This window comes from Amborella trichopoda, chromosome 8 (genome assembly GCF_054954075.1).
Source record: "Amborella trichopoda isolate Santa Cruz 75 chromosome 8, AtrichopodaSantaCruz75HAP2 v2.0, whole genome shotgun sequence".
Classification (NCBI taxonomy): Eukaryota; Viridiplantae; Streptophyta; class Magnoliopsida; order Amborellales; family Amborellaceae; genus Amborella; species Amborella trichopoda.
This window is the reverse complement of record NC_142343.1, coordinates 1,604,597-1,619,437: the sequence shown is the minus strand read 5'-3', so window position 1 is coordinate 1,619,437 and position 14,841 is coordinate 1,604,597. Positions and strand designations below refer to the sequence as shown.

The 14,841-nt window shown below is 33.1% G+C and overlaps 1 long non-coding RNA gene across 1 annotated transcript; it reads left to right on the top strand.

The window, feature by feature from the left end:
* Positions 1-2,586: 2,586 nt before the first annotated feature.
* Positions 2,587-4,967, top strand: LOC148780693 (uncharacterized). The gene is made up of 3 exons (XR_016060256.1): positions 2,587-2,690; positions 4,313-4,397; positions 4,494-4,967. It is a non-coding gene; the product is annotated as an uncharacterized LOC148780693 (long non-coding RNA).
* Positions 4,968-14,841: the final 9,874 nt, after the last annotated feature.

The following is a 14,841-nucleotide window of genomic DNA, read 5'->3' as shown; positions in this document are numbered from 1 at the left end:
GCTGGTGAGAAAATTGAAATAGAGAGAGAGAGAGAGAGAGAGAGAGAGAGAGATTTGAAATGTGAATTTCAGTGAGTTAAATTTGTGTGGATGAATAATTTTATTTTACATGGTCAAATAATTTTATTTGAAATTAATATACTCTAGATACTATTATTATGTTGGTCGTTTGTTTTATAGCTTGTGTTATATATAAAATATGGAAAAAGTTTATATAAGGTTGCAATCAGAATTAAAGACGCACTTTAAATTGGAAAAGGTTATTTTAATTTTGAAAAACCTTCTAATTGATCATCGCAACATTGATATATATATATATATATATATATGGATAATCTAAACTTCACAACTATTCAAATTACAAGGATTAAAGATAGAGAGTTGTGAAGGTCTATTTTTTAAAAAATATTACTTTTGTGATATCTTCATAAGTAAAAGCATGAAAAGTTGAAATTTTTATTAAAAGATAAAGACATTTTACAAATAAAATTTCAGAACACTAACTTCCAAAACTTTTAATTTCAAATTTATTTTTATTTAATGAGTAAGTTATCTATTAAAATAATTTTTTAAACAAAAAACAATAAATTTTTTTTTGATAAATATACCCATTATATATATATATATATATATATATATATATATATATATATATATATATATATATATATATATATATATATATATATATATATATATATATATATATTTATGGGAAAAGATGTTGTATGGTGCGTACTACTACAATAAATGTCCACGGATTTTGACGATCACGGATGTTCGATACTGTTTGAATTTTAATTTTTTTTTACAAATCCAAATCACTTAAAATTTTAAGCGTGTGTTCTTTAGAAATAGGCGAATCTACGAAAAATATCAAAAATATTTATTAATATGAAATAAATTGACCAAAATACCTCGAAAAGTTTTGGGGTTATTTTGGTCAACTGTTTTTTCAAGAATTATTAATTTTTTATATTTTTACTACGTGAGCCTTGATGATAAGAACACACACCTAAAATTTCAAGTGATTTGGATTTGTAAAAAAAAAAATTAAAATTCAAACACTATCAGACATCCGTGAAAATATTAATTAGTTAATTAATGAGAATACAATCAATTAGTTAATTAATAAGAATACAACCGAAATTTGGTCAATTAGTGAGTGGTATTGATATTTTGATTTGATTTTTCATGATGGGGTTAAAGGGATGTTATGGGTAATTTGGTCATTTTGAATAGTGGTATTTTGAATTATCCTTTCGGGCTTGGCTAGAGGGTTGTTAAATGGCGCCTAAATTACATGTATTTTTCGTATAAATATATCCAAAGTCTAAATTGAGGATTACACAAGCAAAAGCGAGTTGCATAACCTTATATACAAGGCTGAGGCTTCATGATAAAAAATACAATTATAGATGCAAAAAAAATCAAATTGATGATCTCGACTTCGATAACTACATAGTTTAAAAATTGACGATTAAAAACTTAAAAATGATATATCTTGTAATGCATTATATGAACCATCTTTTTTTAAAGTACGTATAAATCCATGAAATCTATGATGTTTTTGGTCTTTTAAATTAGGGTTAGAAATAGATTTGAAGGCCCATCGTAGAGATCTTCGATGCCAGAACTACCTTTTTCTTAAGTCTTTTTGAAGTAAATGATGTTCAGATTTACTTTATAAACTAGACTTTATACTAAGAAAAGAGTTTGAGCTTAATTGATTAGCACTTAAACGATTTTCAATACTACGTCCTAGACTTAATTCCTATCAAGAGTTGGGGCCCTCTCCTCACTGACTCACCCAAAAACAAAAAAAGAGAAATGAAAAAAAGAAGAAAGGAACAACTGGACCTTATACTAACAACACCTTTGTGTATACATACATGGATAGATAAATATATAAATCTTGAAAACTGCTTTTTTATTTTTCAACACCAATGTCATGCCTTGTTTTGTGCAGAGGCGTGATTGGTTGTGGTGTCAATGGCTGCAACACGCTATTTGTTTTAAATCTCTATTCATGAATGAGCAACAAGTCTCCCTACCCCATGCCTTTTAGATATATCTTGTATTATTCAGGCCCTCAAAAAAAAAAAATGAACACATGTATGCATGAAGGATAGTAATGTCCAAGGACATCATGCTCACATCCTGCACTTTAGAAACATAAACACTTATTAAACTTTATTTGTGAAATGTCACCATTAAAGTACTTAGTTTTGAGATTTTTATTTTGGCAATCGCAATCATAACAAATGCTAATATGCTCATCCGTGTTTATGTAACCTAGGGACACAATTATATAGTTGAGGCATAACATTATGAGTGAAATGATCATATAACCAGATAAAGTTCACAGTTCTACCTGATTTTGAGAGTACCTCCCAAGCGTGAGATTCTCATTTTGCATGGAATTCTGTGAGTGTGATTAGGCCTACCACAAAATGTGTATGCTTTGACATGCTTTCAGTGTGATTGGCTCTTCTATGTGTGAAACTCTTACTTGACATGGATTGAGTGTGTATATGCTTTCACGAGTGTTTTCATATACATAAATGGTTTGCTTAAACTCACTCTTTATTTGAACATGCACATCTCAAACTTAAGAGTTCAAGATGCATTTCAACTTGCATTATTGGAAGGGGAATCATTATAGCTTAGAACATTGGAGGGGATTGAAGGTATCAACTCTAGCTATTTGAATTGTTTTCTATAGCATAAATTCTATCATTATAAGTATATGTTTTGTAGTTTAGTTTTCTCCTAGCAAAATATAAACATATTTTTATTCTATAAATGGGTTTTAATTAGTATCTTATTTTGATCAACCAAAACAAATTCGCTAAGCAAAATTATAGTCTTCAAGGGGTAGCTTGAGTGGCAATTTGGTTCCATTATTGTTAAATGCAATGCTTCTTTACTTTATCAATACATATTTATAATTTTTATTTCCTGTTCAGTTCATCTAAACTATTAAAAATTTTATTGGTACATCCATATTGACTCTTTATAACTTTTATTTCTTGTTAAGTTCATCTAAACTATTTTAAATTTTATTATTTTATTGATCCGACAATTCAATATTGGGGCCAATATGATTATTCACTAATTGTGTAGGAATTATTCAATCTCTATTAGGGCCTTATTTTTTATTTGTTCAGCAATGTATTTCCCAGATGTGGCTTATAATTTATTTTTTGTTGATTTTTTAAATAGAAAATAAAATATGCCCCATTTTTAGATGTTGCTTATAATTTATTTTTGGTTTATTTTTTAAATAGAAATAAAATATGGTCTTAGCATTAGAGGGTTTGGTAATCTGACCATGTTCTTTTTGTTTCTTACCATATTTAATTATATAGTCTGTATATTCTCAAGCATAAGAATTGCGGTTGTTTCTTTGATTAAAGAAAATTGATTTAATGACATCAAGGTTTTTAAGATCTTCGATTTGTTAGTTCTATTTTCTTTGAAAAGAGTTATTGTAATAAGACTGATGGTAAGTGATATTTGCCAAAAGAAAAAAAAAAAAAAAAAAAAGGTGAAAAAGAAGAAAAAAAAAAATTTCTCCGACAAGATCATATTAGTTTTTGTTTCAAATTGGACTTCTATTGACCATATGGAATGGTTTCACATGATAAAACATTAAAAGAGAAGCGCTGTGTAGAGAGAGTCTCCAACCTATCAGTCTTCTTTGCTCGTTCTTGAAAGAAAGACTTATGTAATCTTAAGTTGGGGAAATACAATTTTTTTTTTTATAATAATAATCACCCCTTATAATATTGGCAACAACGTGGTCTTATTACAAATTTTGAGAAACACTTCAATCCAATAAAAATCTCAAATCTAGAGGTTTCTTTCATGAATTTTTGTGGGTTTAGGTCTCAAATGGACCTAAAACGCACCCTTTAAAAGCTTTTATTTTTTAGTTTTATGTTTTTTATTTTATTTTATTTTTTTAAAAATTTCATTTCTAACCTTGGATGAGGCGCAAGCACTGGGCGGCCGCCCAGGGCGGATGTTGAACGCCCGCGTAGGCGGGTGCCATAATACCTAGGCCGGCGCTCAAAAACTACCGCCCGCTGCCTAGTTTGACTGCCTAGGCGTGAGCGATGCGCCCAAGCCTTCTGGACCATCAAGCGGCCGGGTAAGTGTTGGACGGTCCACATTTTGAAACAATATTTTTATTGTGTTTTTTAATATTTTAATATAATAGTGCAAAATTTATCTTGCTAGTTAAAAGAAAAACTGCCACCATATCAGATCCTGATCTATGTTATGCTCATTTCTATAATGGTTTTAGGTTCCACTTCGACCCAAAATTTTAGGATATTAGTGTCTGCCTACAAGAGGAGGATGCATTGCAGAAGCTACGAATTTTTTTGAATGTATGATTCTTTGGTGGTATGGATTTGGAAAATAATTTAAACTGTTTTGGATGTATAGTTGGAAAATAATTTGAAGATGGCATTTTTGTGTTTTAGGTTCCACCTTGACCCATTACGCGGAATTTCAAGACATTGACATGTGCTTACAAGAGGAGTACGCACTACAGAAGCTTTCAAGATATTGACTCGTGCTTACATGAGGAGTACGCACTCCAGAAACTCTAAACTGTTTTAGATAGATGATTATTTAGTGATATGGGATTGGAAAATAATTCGGAGCGGGTATATTTGTCTCAGAGGAAAAAATCAAAAGGTATAGACTCCACATTCTGTGTACTCTCGTGGGAAACAACCACACTAACCTTATGTAAAAAAGTCTATATATCCTAACCTGTTATTGAGTGTACAAAAGTCTGGCACAGTGTAAAAAGTCTTTACATTGTATGAACCTTACGTAGAAAGTTAAACTTTATGTGGAGAGTGATGGTTTTGTTGCTAACTTTATAATTTGACTGATAAGTTGATATTACACTTATAATGGAATAATAATTGACTAATATTCAAAGTTGACATGCAATCGATAATAATATTAAGTAAATTGCTGCTTGGAGCAATACAACGTGTTATTTTTGTGGTGACATTATGTTGTCTTACTCGTGCAACTTGTGTAATTATTTTAAAGAGTAATAATTTTAACTAAACCATTACTTCAAACAGTGCAAAGTGCCATTTTTGTGGTGCCACAATGTTGTGCTTGCTACTCAACTTGCGTGAAATTCAATTTAAAAAAATTACCAATCATATTGCTTAATAATTATAAACTAGAAGTTCTTTGTTATGATCTTTGCTAGATTATATTTTAGGTTTGGCTTTAATTAATCTTGTAATAGCACAATGTGTCATCTTTATGTTGCAACTATCTTTTGTGTTACATGCATAGCTTGTGTAAAATTTACTTCAAAGAAGTCACCATGAATGTAGCATTTATTTAAAATGAATATATTGTTTCATTATATATTTAAAAGTGGCATATGCATTACAAATTGATACGGGGGTTAATAGTTTCATCATGTAAATAAAAAAATATAAGTTTTTTTATTGTAGTCTTGCTAGACTATATTGTAGGTTTATTAGTTATTACTATATGTTTTTTAAGTCAATTATATTTATTAATCAATTTGTAAGAGTTGTTATAATAAAAATTTATAATTTGTTACAACTATTGTAACTTATAAAATAACTTAAATATTTATAAGTTATTAGTTAGAAGTTACAAATATGTACTATAGGTTACATATATGTCATGTATAAGTTATCATTTACAACTTATAAATAACAATATATATATACACACACACGCAAAATAGATAAAAAATTTATTCCATTGTCGCACTATGTTGTGCTACCCACTCAAATTGTGTCGAATTTATTTTGGAAAAATATTATGAATGTAGACTTTATTTAGAACTAATATACAAAAAAATCATGATTTCAATATTGTAATTCAATATTTTTTTTTTCTTCCATAATAAAACCTCTTCCTTCATATTATACTTATAAAGTGATAAATAGGTAATTAAGTTAACAAACTTACTTAACAATTTGATCACCAAAATCTCATGTGCATATTTTATATAAAAAATAATATTTTTTTGTTTATGATTTAAATCTAATTTTATTTTGAATTAACTTTTGTAGTCCATTTATTATTGCACGCCACTCCTCCCAAAGTGAAAGGTGGACGATCGTGAAAGGTGGACGATGTAAAGTATGTGTCTAAAGTGCACCCATAAACGCACGTTGTATACTTGATCTATTAAGAAAAATATTTATTATAATATTTTATATATAGTAAATATGGGGATTACTTTTAAAATATATTTTCATTGAACAATTAAATTTTGAGTTCCTAGTAAAAGTTTGTGGTGAGAGATCATACACTATTTTTTTGGGTAAATCAGTGGTGGAGAAGGTCCACTACCTATTTTTCATTAACTAAAAATGGAGAAAATATATATGAAATTTTAACAGCGTTACTGTCGGGCAATTGTGCCAAATCATGAAATAATGACAGAGAAATAAAATCCGGTAGCCTAGAATGCCAAACTGTAGTATTAAAAAGAGATATTTCCTTCTTGACAAGTGTGTCTGCTACCATGTTGGCCTCAACACCCACCTTCAAAACAAAAAACTCTGCATAATTGTTTGATGCAATATGAAAGGGGTTTGCAAAAACACCATCGTTGTCGTTGATGATCCCACCACCACCTACCATACGCCGGGTTTTGAAAAGAAGCCTTATCAATATTAATCTTGAAATGTTGGGGGTGAGGGAATAGATTATACACCCTTGGGTGTATAATATCAGTTTCTTGTTATGTTGTTGCCATTAGCTACATTTGCCTTTCTTCACCTATGGACTTTGTATCCCACAAATATGAACCACACGAACGTGCGAACCATTTGTTAACCGACTCCTAGCCAAAGTTCTTTTCATGTCATATTAATTCTTTCCATCCGAACCTAATTTAGCTTTATGTATTTTCCATCCGAACCAAACTCCAAACTTAAGAATAATTTTTTAATTGGCACCTAATCATTAACCTTGTCGTGTTATTATTCATTAAATGATATTACTAGTTGGCAATTAAATATGGACGAGGTTAGCATGTGGCCAGCCCTCATGTTGTAGAAATTTTGGATCCTACCAATAAATGTAGACAGGGTTTACACCTGAGCAACGTTATTAAAATCGGATGACCGGCGGCCCGACGAGTAGAATTGGGACTTTAACCTTCTTAGGTCTAATGAAAGCCATGTACCTAGTTTTACACAAAACTGGCCAAAACCGGCATTTGACCAATCGAACCAGTTTGATCTCTTATTTTGCTAGTTCTATTGGACCATCCCTAGTTTTACACAAAACCGGCCAAAACCGGCATTTGACCAATCGAACCAGTTTGATCTCTTATTTTGCTAGTTCTATTGGACCATCCGGTTTTGTGGAGGTTGAATTCAATTCTAGTTTTTTAAAAAATTCTTACCAGATTTTTATAGGATTTTATTCTTTTTTTCAATGTTTTCATTTTGATCGTGTGAAAACTTTTTATTGCCTTGGTGACCTTAGTATGTCTTTAAAAGAGAACCTGAAATCCACAAACTGGGATTACGACCTCTTGTTTCATCGGTCAGACTTTGGTGACCCACTGATGAGCTCTGTATGGACTGTGGGTCATGGAAAATATTGAGTCGGTTTGATAAAACAAGTGCGGACCGTAGTCCACAGTTGAAGGTGGAGTGCCCCAGTATTTATTTATTCAATTCCTAGACTATATGGATCATTTTCCCATATAATGAACTTAATTATATTTATTTTAATGATATATGATTTTTAAAATTATTATTTGAATTTTTTAGATCGTTGGATATTTTATTTATCAAATTTAGATTTATATAAACAAAGATATTGATTTTAGATTGATTTAATTATTTATATTAGATTTTATGAATTTTTAAAAATCATATAATTTTTAATTAATTTTAATATTGCATGGGAGGCCCAATATATTAATGGGCCCACCATTGCATGTAGCTGGGGCCCATGAAGTGCCATCGAGGGTGGCATGCCCCACCCTAGAACCTTTCCTTATGTTAGTTCAAGCTAAAAAGCTTTAGCTTGAAGAGAAATTTTTAAAGTATTTTGGAGAGATTTTGCCTTGAGGAGGCTTTTAAATGATTTTGGAAAGTATGAGAAAGCTTGTGCATAATTTTGGTAAGCATTATATTATGAATGAAATTATTTTATTTAATTTCTATTGATGGGAAAATGATTTAAGAATGAGAGATAAATGTTTTAGCACATTCCTTGATGTTGATGGCTCATTTATAGAATGAATGACTCAAATCTCTCACCCCACAAGTCACCCAAGATCAATTGTTCATATTCAATCTCACAAGAAGAGGCAAGCCAAAAAAAACCCTAAAAAATTCAAGTACAATAAAAAAAGATTGATCCGTACCCAATCTCTACATCTTATCTCTTACACCCACTTAGATCTATCTCTCTTGGCTTATGTTTTAACTGTGTTGATTCTAAGAGTTGGGTAGTAATAAATAGATGTTATCTCGCTTGAACTAGGTTTTGTGAGTTTTGAACCTAAGTTTGAGATTCGTGATCTAAGAGGAGTTCGTAGTTCCATTGGAGGGTTTAGCCTAAATTTGCTTTCCCGGTTTGAGATTGAAGGTTAATCTTTGATCCCACGCAATTGGATGATAGTGAGGTGTGGAGTGTAAAAAGCTCAGTTGAGGTAATATCCGACACTCTCTTTTTGTTTCTTACCATATTTAATTATATAGTATTTATATTCTTAAACATAAGAATTGTAGTTATTTTATTTAATTAAAAAAAATTGGTTTAGTGACATCGAGGTTTTTAAGATATTGGATTTGTTAGTTTTATTTTCTTTGAAGCAAGAGTTATTGTAATAAAACTGCTTATAAGTGATTTTTGCCAAAAAAAAAAAAAAATGATAAATAAAATAAATAAAATAAAAATATACAATATCACATTAGTGTTTCTTTCAAATTTGACTTCTATTGACCATCCGGAATGGTTTCACATGATAAAACATTAAACGTCTGAGAGCTTTTGGACTTTTAGAATAGCCTCAATTTCAGGTGATGAGGTTGGAAGTTTCAGGTAATTAGGGCCGGGTTTGGGTCTGATACATGAGCTACAGAGCAAGAAGAATCATCACAGAGATGCAAGATCGAGGCCTCTGATCAATTAGCTTTGCAATCCCTGATGTGGCCCTGGAATGTGTCATGGCCTATCTTGACGATCGTCGAGATAGAAGCGCTGAGTCTCTAGTTTGTAAAAGATGGCACTACATCGATTCTTTTTCTCGAAAGCAAATAACCATAGCCTTCTGCTACTCCATTAGTCCTTTTCGTCTAAGGAGCGGGTTCCCTCCGCTTGAGTCCTGAAACTTAAGGGAAAGTCTCGAGCTTTGATGCTCAATTTGATACCGGAGGAGTGGGGCAGTTATGCAGGGCCATGGATCAGTGAGATCTCTGAGACTTTTAGCTTCTTAAGGTCTGTCCATTTTCGTCGCATGGTTGTGACTGATAAGGATTTTGTTCGAGGACGTGGTTGTGACTGATAAGGATCTTGTTCGAGGACGTGGCCATATGCTTAATGTGCTCGAGCTAGACAAGTGCTCGGTGTTTTCTACGAATGGCCTTTTCATGTTACTTGAAATTGGAGGTACTTATTCTCTAATCCAAAAAAATAATATTCACAAAATTCTCTAAATTTGAGATTCTAATTTTTCTCAAATCTCTAGTGTTGAGCTCTTCGCTGCCTTTTTATTTTTATTTTTTTTATACCCTGTTTTGAAATATTACTAGTTAGTTTTCTGGTTTTCTTTCCCATCTAATAGGAGATCGACTAAATATTTTATTTCCTATTTTTATGGGTTTCGATATAGGTCGTGCACGTAACTTGTTTTTGAGACTTTGTTTTTAAAAGACAATCATTGAGTAATTGTAGTGGACCTCTCTATAATAAACCCAGACAGGGTTTTAGAGAAGCACGGTGTAAAGAGAGTCTCCAACCTCTGAGTCTTCTTTATTAGAGAGATCCAAATCTTCTTCTTGTAATTTCATATTAAGTAACACCATTCTCCTATTTCCTCAGATCCAAATCTTCTGGCTGTAATTTGATATGTTATTCCGTTCTTTATAACACCTTTCTCTTCTTTCCTCTTTATTAAAGTGATTCAAATCCTTTCTCTTCTTTCCTCTTTATTAAAGAGATTCAAATCTTCTTGTAATTTCATATGTTATCTCCGTTTTTTGTAACACCTTTTTCTTCTTTCCTCTTTATTAAAGAGATTCAAATCTTCTTGCTATAATTTCATCTGTTATCTGAAGGAACATAGCGTTCTTTCTCCTATTTCTCTTTATTAAAGAGATCCAAATCTTCTTTCATATAGAGAGAGACATTCTTGCAACATAGAGAAATCTTCTTGCTGTAATTTTATCAGAGAAAGACATTTTTGTTGAAGTATGAGAGAGAGACATACATTCTTGTTGAAGTAATAGAGAGAGAAAGATTGAAATAGACAATGGGAGTAACAGAGAGCAAGAACAACATTCTCTCTTAAGTAACAAGAGAGTCTCCGAAGTAACAAGAGAGAAAGATAAGAGGCTGAAAATGGGAGTAACAGAGAGAAATATTGTTTCTAAACGTCGGATTGCCCAGCGCCTAGGCGGTCCAGAATGCTGGGCACATCACCCAAGCCTAGGCGGTCAACAGCCCCTTATATAGAGACAGAGCTAATTTACTGCTTGCAAAACCCCCATTACTGCTAGCAAAAAGACCTCTACAAGAGCTAGTGCACAGACAGAGCTAGTTTACTGTTTGCAAAACCCCCGTTACTGCTGGCAAAAAGACCTCTACAAGAGCTAGTGCAAAGCCCAACCATCTACAGAGCAACTAGTTGTTTACTAAGCAAGAAAAGTCAAGTAGTACGGCCGGCTATAACTCAAGCCTTCTACAAACAAGTGCTTTTGACATATACAAACACTAGTGCTTTGCCCGCCTTAGCTGTCTGCTAGTGTAAAGTAAAGCACTCTTCCATATCTAGTGAGTGCCCAGGTTCACGTTTCTCATTCTTTCATTATTTCATATATAAATTAACTATGCTTTGATCCGCAGCTTTGCTTAGCTCTAGCTAACTGAAGAAGAAAATGTAAATATACAAAGCCTACTGAGACTTCTTTTGTTGAACAAGTAAAGCCCACATCTTTAGATTGTTTACTTGCAAAAGCCACAACAATATTGCTGAAACATATGGTGCCATTGTTGAACAAGCAAAGCCCTTAGTGCGCCTGGCCCTGGGCGGTCGTGCAGTGGCAGAAATATATTTTTTTATGAGTTTCGCCCCGGGGAGAAATATATTTCTTATGAGTTTTTTAGAAAATTTAAAACTTTTAAGTGTGGGTTTTAGGTCGATTTGAAGCATAAACCCCATAAGAATTCATTTTAGAGGGAGAAACCTCAAAAATACTACATTTTAATATTTTTATTAGATCGAAGTGTTTTTTAAAGTTACAAAAAATGGATCCAAATATCATCCAGGTAAATTAGATTTAGTTTTGGAGTTTTTTAATTAGTGTTTCAAATAGCACTAGGTGGCACCTTTACGGCCGTGGGTCCAGGCCATCTAACGCCTAGGTGGGCGCTCAGAACCTGAGTGGCCCAGTTGAAAGAAAAAAAAAATAGAATTTTTGAGAATTTTGATATTCTATAATATATCCATAATCCATATTTAATATTTCCATAAATGAGGAATTAAGGAGAAGTCGAGAAGAGAATTTTGATAATCCTTAAGACCACAATCTATATTTTCATACAATGCTAAAATAGTAAAACGATACAAGCATACACTAACTGTTTGATACATACAAAAGTTAGATAGTAGAAACTAGAAAGTAGAAACTAAAAATAAAAAAAATAAAAAAATACGAAAATTAAAAAAATGTACAGTCTAAGACACAATAGTCAACACTCAACACCAAGAGTTATGTACTCAAGCGTCTTTAACTCTTCATTCTTCAGTCATCATTATTATCATAATTAGAGAGAGTAGGGTAAGCCTCATCATATGTATAAGATTTGACGCTGTCATCATCAGAGTCATCTCTCTCTTCAATATAATGCTCATCCTCCTTTGTTTTTTCTGAATCTTCCTCTTTCTCTTCTTCTACCTCCATCTTATTATGTGCAGATGATGCCCTAGGAATCTTGGATGTTCTACCATTTTCTATCTTTTTGTGCTTCCCTGAACTCAAATATTGCATAATTCCTCCCTAGTAGCCTCAGGAATATTTTTACATAGGGCGAAATTCCCCTTATTACTGACAAGGTATTTTTTGAACTGATAAATACCCCCATTAGTATCATTTCTACCATAATTACGTTTAATATGACATTTGTCATTCGGATTTATGTTATAATCATACTTTTAACTTGGATCACTACTTCTAGAAGAACATGAAGAAGATATTTCCATAGAATAATGCTCATTTTCATCCTTTATGGTTCTTCTAAATTTAAAAATTATCTAATCTTATCTCGAACAGCTTTAAAAACCTTTTTACAAGAAGCAACATTCCTTTTTAATACTGGCAAATATTTTCACAAAAATTACACTTTATACAATTTTTATCGTTTGGTTTCGGGTTATGACCATCATTCCAACCCGGATCACTTCTTTTAGTAGAACCAGAAATAGACATATTCAAATAATAAGTATTTTGTTATTGTTTTACAAAACTTATATATTGCTTAATCTCCTCTCTGATAGCTTCAAAAACATTTTTACAAGGGGCAACATCCCCTTTAATACTGACAAGATGTTTTTTAAACCGGTTTATACCCCTTTTTGTATCTTGTTCACAATAATTGTATTTTATGTAATTTTTGTCATTCAGATTTGGGTTATAATTATATCATATTTTAACCCGGATCACCACTTCAACTAGATACTAAATAAGACATCTTAAAATAAAACAAGCAATCTAAAAAATAAAGTTTTATACTTACTTTGATTTGCTCGAACTCCAAACTTCCACTTGAGATAATTTCTAGTGCTAAAATAGTCAAAAAAACCTAATAGGAATAAAAAACTTCAAAACTAAATCTGATTTACCTGGATAATGTTTGGATCTATTTTTCATAACTTTGAAAAATACTTTGATCCAATAAAAATCTCAAAATCAAGTGTTTTGACGTTTCTCTCTAAAAATGAGTTATTGTGATCCTTACAAGATTTTATTTTACTAATTGGGGCCGGCCCTATGCGTTCGCCCAGGGGCTGGCACCTAATTTGACAGCCCAAGGGCCTGGATCGCCAGGTGGCCGCCTAGGCTTTGGTCCTGTCCATGTTGCCGATTGAAGAACTATACTCGCTAAAGATGGCATCACAATTATTGTAGCACTTAATATCTTCATTGTTTTTATCCGACTTCATTTATGCGCTTTCTATTCCTTGCCTTGGGAGCCTCTGATTCTCTTTATCCTCAATAACTCTAATTCGATACTTGATAAGCCCATATAATTTTCCTCCCATGTTGAATTCTCTCATTCTTTAATAACCTTAATCTCATGGAATTGAAAATAACTCACTGATAACCTCACACAATGGAATTGTGTGTGATTGCAATACTGTAAAATTTATCATTGGAAACCTGCTAGTAAGAAGAAAAATTTCCACCATATCAGGTCCTGATCCATGTACTGCTCATTTCTGTAATGGTTTTGGGTTCCACTTCGACCCCATTACGTCTTAATTTCAAGATATTGGTGGGTGCATACAAGGGTAGAACACACTACAGAAGCTCCAAACTGTTTTGGATATATGATTCTTCATGGAGTTAGAAAATAATTCGAACATGGCATATTTGTCTCGGGAAAAATCGTTTGGAGAATGGAGTGTAGAGGCTCCCCTTTCTATGTATTCTCGTGGTAATCAAGCAGATTGAGCTTTCACTCGCTGAATATGGTTAGTGAAAAAGAGAAAATATTTATCTTCCTAGCATTCGTGTATGATCCGAGAGTGGGATACTCGGCTTGCCATTGCTGAGCTAAACAAAGATTAATAAGCACTAATTTAGGTGCTGAGCAAAGATAAGAAGTGGATCAAAGTTATGGAAGTGGATTTGAAGCTAAAGACAACAATCAATATGAATCCCCATATTTTGACTGCAGACAAATTGATTCTGACCTCATTTGATACATCTATAGTGAGCCAACAGGTAAAAATTGTTTCAGATCGTCAGGGTAACTATTAGGGAAGTTTTTTGAAGTACCAACTCTTTTTACCAGCAGAGTGAACCTTATGTGGAAAGGTTTACCTAGGGCTGGGCAGGGCGCAGGTCCTAGGCGGGTGTTTATGTGGTAAGGTCTACCCAGGGCTGAGCAGGATGCAGGCTAGGCGGTCCCTTAGGTGAGCATTAGGCACCCGCTTAGGTGGGCCAAAAAGTCACTGCCTAGGGGTGAGCATTAGCCTAGGTGGGCCATCTAGTAGATGAGCATTAGGCACTCGGCTAGGTGGGCCAACTAGGGGTGAGGTGGGCCAACTTGGGGGTGAGCATTAGCCTAGGTGGGCCAACTAGGCGGTGAGAATTAGTCACCTGCCTAGGTGGGCCAATTAGGGGTGAGCATTGGGCACCTGCCTAAGCGCCAAAGGTGAGCCAACTAGGAGTAAGCATTGGGCACCCGCCTAAATGCCAAAGGTCATACCTTAGAGGTGAGCATTAGGCACCCGCCTCCAAAGGTCACCACCTATAGGTGAGCATTAGGCATCCGCCTCCAAAGATCACCACCTAGAGGTGAGTATTAAGTGCCCACCTAGGTGGATGCTATACCACCTAGGTG